Source organism: Buteo buteo, chromosome 21, assembly GCF_964188355.1.
Source record: "Buteo buteo chromosome 21, bButBut1.hap1.1, whole genome shotgun sequence".
In the NCBI taxonomy this organism is placed as follows: domain Eukaryota; kingdom Metazoa; phylum Chordata; class Aves; order Accipitriformes; family Accipitridae; genus Buteo; species Buteo buteo.
This window is the reverse complement of record NC_134191.1, coordinates 3217703-3226497: the sequence shown is the minus strand read 5'-3', so window position 1 is coordinate 3226497 and position 8795 is coordinate 3217703.

Below are 8795 nucleotides of genomic sequence, written 5' to 3'. Positions count from 1 at the left end.
TTCCTCAAGCTTAGGCATGCGGAATTGCATTTTGCTTTTGGCCTGTGTTCATTTTCCATTTTAAAACATTTTCTCTGTCTCCTAATACTAACCTGCCCCTCCTTAAAAAGAGAATTTGTAACAGGAGGGAGTGCTGGGTCTCTCGAGTAGAAATACCAGCGCAGGCGGTGAGGAAGCGGTGAGACAGTGACCTCCGTTCTTGGCATGGATGAACGCTTTCCGTGTAGCAGCTCGAACAAAAAATATTGCCCTATTACAGTAATACCTACTAAGGGTATACTTTATGAATGCCATCAAGGGCAATGGTGGCTTTCATGTCCAGTACTAGTAATGGTAATTTTATTCCCCTCGCTGCTGTCCTCGCTCCCTCAGTCCTCCATTACCCCACTTAGAGTCACTCCGGTGCCAGACTTTACAGTCACAGCCCGTTTCTTGCCATCCCATCCTCCGGCCTACAGCACTTCTCCTTTTAAAAGAAATACAGTGTTTTCCGAGCGTTACCATAACAGAGGATCTCTGAGATCCCGGTAGGGGCTTTCGTCCCCCCTGATGGGTAGCAGAAAGGATACCTTGGGTTTATAACAGCTCTGGGAAAAGTCTTTGCTTCGTTACGCGTGCTGCGAGGTGTCTGCTGGGAAGGGTTTGATGGAGAGGGGAGATGCCCCATGCTGCTGCTTGCTCAAGGCCGGTTCATTAGCATTTGCTTTTCTCTAATCTGAAGATCCGGGAGAATATTTGGGATTCACAAAAAAGCTCTGAGTGGCACGAAGGACGGTATTATCTCGTGGGATAGTCCGTGTCTCCTATTGGGCTGGAGCTGCTGGGTGCCTCGGTAATGAAAGGTTTTTTATTTTGCTTTGCTGGTTAGACCCCTGGGTTTAGATTTTCTGTCTGCTCAAGGGAGGGTATCTTTTCACTTCTCATTGCTGCTTCTGCATTTAACAAAATAGCTCCCAGCCATGCCACTGTCAGATTCGTATTGTCCAGAAACGTTGTGCCATAGCAATCACCTCGTTGCTGGGACTGACGGAAAAGCTCCGAGAGGTGCCCCCTCCCCTTCTGCCTACGTGAATGGTAGGTGGCATCAAAGCCGCATTTCAGCTCCAGTCTTCTTCCTCATTTAGCATTTTCCCATCCTAACATTCTCACCCAAGTCCTGTGGAAGGCCTTACAGGTGTTAACGATAACGCACCACGTAGCTTTTCAGCCAGCCCTTGTCCGCAGAGCAGGTTTGCCCATGGCTCTGCCCCCCCCATGCCCAGGTGGGTGCAGTTGGGAGGGTAAAAGCACACCTGGAGGGGGGTGGGAGGAGATGGAGTTCTGCAGGAGCTTACGAGAGAAGGTGGCCGGCAGAGAGCAGCAGGCTCTGGAGAGCGGGTTGGGTGCTGGCTCTGCACCGAGGAGCAGCACGGAACAGAAGGGGGTCCCCAGGACCCGGCCCCCCGTGAGTTGGCAGGGGGCTCTTGGAGTGGGGAGCGTTGTGGGTCCTGCTCAGGAAAGGCTTGTGCTGTCAAAAGGCTTTTGGGAATTGTAGATGATGGTGGAATAAGACTTTTGCTTGAAGGTAGTGTCTGTCTATCTGAGGATTAAGCACAGGATTGGGTAAATTGCTTTGTTCAAAAAGCAGGGGTAGGCTCTATGTTTATTTGTGTCTCTGTTGAGCTCTGTTTCTCAGAATTTTATTTTCTTTACCCTGATATCTCCTACACAGCTCCCTTGGTAAAGCTAACGTTCCTAGGTTGATAATACAGCTTCCAGAAGATGCGAGCATGTAGCTGGAGTTAATTACTGACTTGCTGCTTAGTGTCCTGCAGACAAGCCATCTTCATTTATATATAAGAAAGCAAGTCCTGATAGAAGAATTAACAAACATAAGGTGCTGAGAGGTCTCCAGGTGTGTTGGTAGTAGTAGTTACCATTATGTCAGTCAGAGAAGCCTTGTAACTAATGAGACTCCTGTGAAATGTTTTGCTTGCTCTTGACTTCTGGAAAGGGGTCTCTAAAATCTGCTGTTTTTCTCATGGATGTAAATAAGGATTAATAGGATTAATTTGTATTCAGAAACATCTAGGAGCTGGGCTCTCACTGACTCATTGGGGTCTACTTTAACAATGTACTTGAAATTTATTTGCATGATGGGGTTGTGAGCCATACACAGCATATAGTGGTCAATTAAGGTCTAAAGCTGGTCAAAACCTTAGAGGTAGTTAACTGCTGCTCAAACTATAGAAAAGTGCTATGAGATGAGTATTTTCCATTGTTGAGCTGTAGTAGCAGTATACAAAGAGGATTTACTCTATGCAACGTAGCTTTACAATGCTTTTCACTGGAGCTTTTGCATTGGTGATTTCTGCGCTGTGTTGTTCCAGGCTCTCCCTCCCATTGCATTTACTTGTCACTTCCTTCCCTTCTATTCTCTTACATATATTTCTATTTCCATGTGTTTTAGGTTTGCGTATGAAAGGAATACTGAAAAGAAATAGGAACAGCTATCTAGGAAATTAGCTGCTGGACAGTTTTCTCCCCCCCCACCTCCCCAATCTCTCTTAAATAGCAACTTCCAGGTACTTGGCCAAGTCCCCTGTGACTTGATCAGCGGGGCAGAGCTCTGTGGATGAACAGCCAGGAGTTCTTGCCCAAAAGAAACCCCTGACCGCCCTTCCTCCTACTTTTGAGATTGCCCAATGCTAGTCATAAGCTGCTTAGCCTTTGAGGATTAAGTAATATCCTTAATGTTGCACAGATATCCTAAAGTTCATGTTATCAGTGTTCATATTCAAATGTGTAAATAGCAATGTATGGCTTCTGTAGGGGGGGAATTGGTTTTGGTCATCAAAATATGCGTTAAATAGCTACAGAGTCAGGTGAAACTCGGGCAGTCCTGTGGTGTGTAATTGCAAGCGGCATATATGTGGCTTAGTCCCTGAGCAGCCTTACCCCATGGAAATACTAGTTAAGGCATAGGTTTCAGTGTATTAGTGAGTTTATGACCTGTATAAAAATGTCAAGTCAAACAGCTGCCTACTAAATTATTCAGCATATTGATAGAATAATGACTTTGAAGATGGAGATATTGGACTTAACTCCTTGAAGAGGAGTGGGGAGGGGAAATGAATCAGCTGCATTTGATTCCAGCTGGATCATAGCAAGACCCCTAATGTTACATGCCACCTTTGAGCAGTAGATTCAGGTAGAATTAAAAGCAAGATATAGGATTGATTTTGACACTGATGTGAATTTTAAATTAAGTGCATTTTTAGTAGAACTGGCTAGAAAACCAGAAACTGAGGAAAATGGGCTTACTTGCTGAATACTTAAGCTTTTTATTTTTTCAAAAGAAAAAACTACAACAAACTTTTTTTTTTTAGGAAAAACAAATATACTTGACAAAATCAAAACTTCTGTAAAAGGTCATTACTCCTTAAGACACTTGTAAAAAATAAAAATAAAAAAATTTTGAGCTGCCTTGCTTTAATTTCTCTCAAACACTTGCTAGCCAACTTTGTTGCAGTAATAATAAAGACTTCAGACAGAAAGCCAGAGTCTGATTTATGTAGATGTAGCAAAACTGTTTTGTTACTTGTTTCTTTACTTCTAAGCTGCACTCGATCCAAGGCTTTAGTTCAATACATTATATAAAAGATAACAGTAATGCACGTGCAAAGGAACAAAACTTCAGTTTTGTTAAAATTTTAATTTCTGAAAGTTTCAAGTGTGTGAGTGCTTGTCGTGATAGAGCTAAATTTCTCAGCATGTTTCATGTGGGATATATATATAAAGATACACACGATATATTTATACCTTCTTGTGATATGTACAAAACATATTTATACCATCTTACAGAGCTCTCATTTTTATGAAGAAGGATATTTACTGAAATGCATACGTAGTTAATTTTATATTTGTGTATACCTTGAACATTAACATTTTATATTGGATGCTATGAACATCTTTTCTTATTTTCAGATTTTTCCAAATTATGGGAAAGTTGGTCCTCTCCTTTTGGCTTTCAAAACATATTTTCACATCCGCAATCGTGGCCCGGCAGCCACAACAAATCTGTTTTACTAATAATAAATGTTTGGTGGAACAATGTAATTAACCAACTGGCTATTTTGCTAGGGAGGCTGCAGTTAAGGAAGTGGAGCTGCTGTAACCTAGCAGGATTCAAGCTACGTATCGACGAAAGGGCGAAGAGTGTGCAGTTTTAGAAAACAACGACCAAAAGCTGCTGGGTTTTGTCTCTCCTGAGCTCTGCTCGTCCGTCTGTGGGTCTTGGCCAAGTGGCCCTCGCTGTTAGCACCGGCCGTGCAGCGTGGTTCCCCTCTTCTGTAGGAGGGCAAAGCTTCCTCCTGGTTCTTAGGCAGAAAAACGTTGCCTGTTTGTACTCTTCCCCCCCAAAAAGAACCCCCAAGCAAAACCCACCCATGAGTATTTTTGAAATTCGGTTGTTTGCATTTAAAGCAAACATCCTTTTCTTTTTACAGCTTCCTTTTTTGAGCTCCTGGATGCTTTTCCCTTATTGACAGCCCTGTAATGTAGCTCTCCTGCAGCAAGCTCAGATCCCCCGAATATCGGCGGGGTCAAAACGCGATCTAGCGATGTTTTCCCATGCTCAGGACTAGGTTTGCTCTTCTAGGCGTTCTGCCTACGCGGCTGAAAATGCGGTGTGGCTGGCTGAGTCTTTTATGCTGGTTCGTGGGATTCACGGTTGCCGAGCTCCAGTTTTGACCTTCACGAACAGGATTTTGTCTGCTCTGGTGGGGTTATTTGTGATCCTTGAGCAGGTCCGTCTGCGGCTTCCAGCCCTACTCCTTTCCTTTGATCTCCTTCCTCTACCCTGTGGGCTGCATCAGCTTAGGAGACCGTCACCCCATCAAAACGAAGCTGCTGGGAGTGTTAGCCTTTGAAAAGCATGTCACCGTTAATGTGCTCATTTTATTGAAGTGTGGCCTTAGCTCTTGCTTGAGTTTTAGTGTCAGGTGCCAAAGGATCAAGGCAGGAGTACCTATTGCTAAGAACAGAAAAGAACTGAGCAGCTGAGAATTGAAAAATACTGGGCTTTATATTCACTGTGGTTTAAAATGCTACTGTTACCAAAATGATCCAAGACCTTTTCAGCCTTCTTTCCATCTGCACCAGCTTTAATACCCACGGAAGGTGATGATGTGCTTGGCTGATGCTACGTGGACCGCTGGCTGTGTAAACAAATCTGGCCTGCTTCTTATAACACAAATTATCTGCATGTAAAAACATAGCCCGAAGGCATGACTGTGCTCCACTAGGTCAACAATGACACTACCTAGTGCTGACATACTAATTTTTATAGCTAAATTCATTACTACTTTTAGATTACCCAGGGTGTAGGGATACAGGCTAAGAGCTGTGTGTCTGTGTGTGTTTGTTTTTCCCCTGCATCCTGTACACCTATTAATGTAGTCAAACTAATTGGGTGATTAAGACAAATAGGACTTAATAATGGAGAGGACATCGTGGCAAAATTGATGAATCTGAAATAGGGGGAAACTGTTGAACGGATCATGTTTGCAGCAGAAGACAGTGAAGGGAGGGAGAGTAATTTATACATACATTAAGAAAAAAAATAAGGGGGGGGATTTTGGTAAATCCTATGCTTATTATAGTTCCTTTTCTCTTTCTCTAATTTTCCCTGAAAATAACACCACTTATTCATGATGCTGCTGCAATAATTGAACTACTGGAAGGAGAGGAGGAAAAAAAGCTACCCATATAAATTACTACTTGAGACCTGTTCTGTTTTGACAGATGTCAAGGCTGGGTAGCTTAGCTTGTTCTACTGTTTGTATGAAAAGGGCTTGGTATCACTAGGACGCAGAGTAATAGCTTTCTCTGCTTCTGAATGTGGATAGATTACATTGCAACAGATTTTTCTTTTTTTCTTTTCCCCCTAGTCATAACCTAGTGACTCTGAGAGAATAAATTGATAAAATATTCCTTAGTTCTTTTGCAGGGTGTTGCTGCAGGAGTGGGAAGTTAAAGGGGAAGAGGTAGCCTGCATGCTGGATGTAAAATACTCGTGGTCTGTTACTGTTTCTGTTTAGATTTAGGAAAATCAGTTACAAAATTAGTTGAAATCTGAAGGAAAGCAGTTTGCTACTGTACCTTAAGCTCCTCTGGTTTTACAGTTAGTATTTAGAGTGTGTGCAGGCTGTAGGTGATACATGTGTGTGGCCTTCCCTTACATCTCTTGCTTCAAAGTATTTTAGTCTTATTGTTCAGGACTTGCCTATTTTTATACCTTAAAAAAAAAAAGATACCTAACTTGTGCATTAAATAGATGGCACTAAACTAAATAAATGGACTTTCTGGACCTTTGTCTTCATGTACTGCTTTCAGTTGTCACAGATGGGGGACGGTCTCATCTCTGCCCCTTGCATGGCACACGCTCCTTTGGTTTATTTCAGATACAAAGTTTTTGCTCTGTTACTTCCACCAGCCTTTCTGGTTTTGTTCATGCTCTTAGGTTTTTAGCTTGTACTCGCCTTTATTTGCTGTCTGCTGCTAGTAAATACTGAGATTTTTGGATGTATCAATTAGTTTCATCTATAAACTGATAATTTAGAAGGAACTTATAAAACTAAAGATTGCGTTTTGTTATTTATGTGCATTCATTATTCTCGGGTATTTTATGATCCTTTGGAATAAACCTCCGACTGAGACATAATTTCATTACATGGGGTTCTGATTAGTGATGGAATTGCCCTGAACAAGAAATCCTGGATGCTTTTTCTGGGGAAGTGAGATTTATTGGATGCCAGTCACTAATGACATTCTTCTGCATTTGGGAGGTTTTCATGAGGCTTTTGCTGTTGCTGTGTATAGTATCAATTTTATTATACTTACTTGCTTTCCTTGCTGTGCACTGCTTGGAGCAGGCTGAATAAGGTAAAAAAAAAATATTTTTTTTATAGTTGTCTGCTGAATATTAAGACTGCAAACTATTGGCAAGTCATGTATCAGTTTCCTATTCTGAAAATACTGTATATAAACATCTTTTTTAGCTGGCTGTTAAGGTCAAGGTGGCTTTTGTGGGTATTGCTGCTAGCTTTCCCTAGTGGCATCCAGGACTTGCTAAATTGATTGTCTTAAAGATTGATTATGCAACAGTTCTGTTTAGTTACAATTCAGCACTTTTAAAAACAAAAGGTTTTTCTCAAGGCAGTAGAAGTCGAGGCATTTCCTTGGGATATCCACTGCCTTTCCACCGAGTGCTGCTCTTCAAGTAAGTGGCTGGCTCTCCTACCTTCATCCTGGGCTGTCAGCGAGCCTCCAAGAGCAGCAGCATGTCAATATGCCTCTGCTGATTTTCAGAGCACTAATAAATGGAAATACAACAGTGCGTGGGCTATTGAAACTTCAAGTCCACCCCTTTGTTCCCCAATGCTTGAGAGACCAGTGGGTTAAAAAGAATTTAAAAAATTGTACTTGTTATGTTGAGGCACCCTTGAGATGAGCAGACCCACCCTGGCTGTGTGCTTCCCACACCAAACACCCCACAGTGTGTGTTTGTGGTGGCAACCTGCAAAATCCACATGGACTTTCTAGTCCAATGTTGGAGGCTTGATTTTTTTTTTTTTGTGGTGTCACTGTCATGTCTTGTGTTCATCTAACCTTGATCCATGTTGGTTGAATAGAGCAATGTAAAGTTAAAGGTCTTATTCATACTGTTGCTTTTTATATAAAAGAATGGGGGTGAGCACCAGGAGGTGTGTATTTTGTGGTTGGTGTGTACGTGTTTAACTTCAAAACCCTGTGCAGACTTCAAGTATCTGTGCACTGAGTGACCTAGTTACGTAACTTAGCAATTTTTAAAAGAAACTAACTGAGAAAGCAAAAGACCTCATTTTTTGGAGAACATGGTGTTGAGGGAGTATGTAGGCAATCTGAAATGTCTTCTGGTTTGCAAGGACAAGGAACAAATTAAAAAAAAGGAAAACAAACAATTTAATGGTGATGGAGCTGTAGCTCTAGCAAGGATAGACTGTGGGCGTACATCCATTTTATCTTGTTGCAGAAGATTATTCCTCAACACATAAGGTCATAAAAATTTCACACTGCTGAGTATTAGAAGATAATCTTGCTAAAAGTTTAAAATGTTTTACTAGCAGTAAATATTTCAGGCCTTCATTTACAGCAATCAGGGCACTATGTGAATACGTACCTTAGCTAGCAAATAAGCACTAAATTGTCACCTCAAATAAAAACTGGATGGTAAACCATGCGAAATTAACCATCAAGGTTGCTAATTATTACAAGTTGTGTACACACTAATTACTCGGTGCCTGATTTTTTTCTTTTTTTTTTTTAATCACTGACCTTTCTTGTTTGGTATTTTGTAATTGGTTACAAGTGATTAGAGCTATTTCTGATCGCTTAATTTTCGCTTCTGGCACTTCAATCCCAGTAAGAAAAGATTTAATATAATAGAGTGATAGGAACAAGAAATGAAGGGGAACTAATGGTCCCCTCCCTTCCCTGGTAGGTATAGCCTCTTAACTTCTGCTTGCTCTTTCATGCAAAGAATCACTCAGATTGTGACATTGAACAATATCCTTTGCGCTGTGTCCTTCAGCTGAGGCAGGCTTTTGGCCAAGTAGAAACTTGAAAAGAAAGTGCAGAAGTATTAGAAGATCCCATCTGGTTCTGTAAAGCTGTGGTGGCCTTTTTTTCCGTCACCACCAAGCGGAGCCACTCATGGGCTGGTGATGGTTTCGAGAGCTCGTGCAACCTCTGTTCCTTGGGGAGGAGGAGTTAAG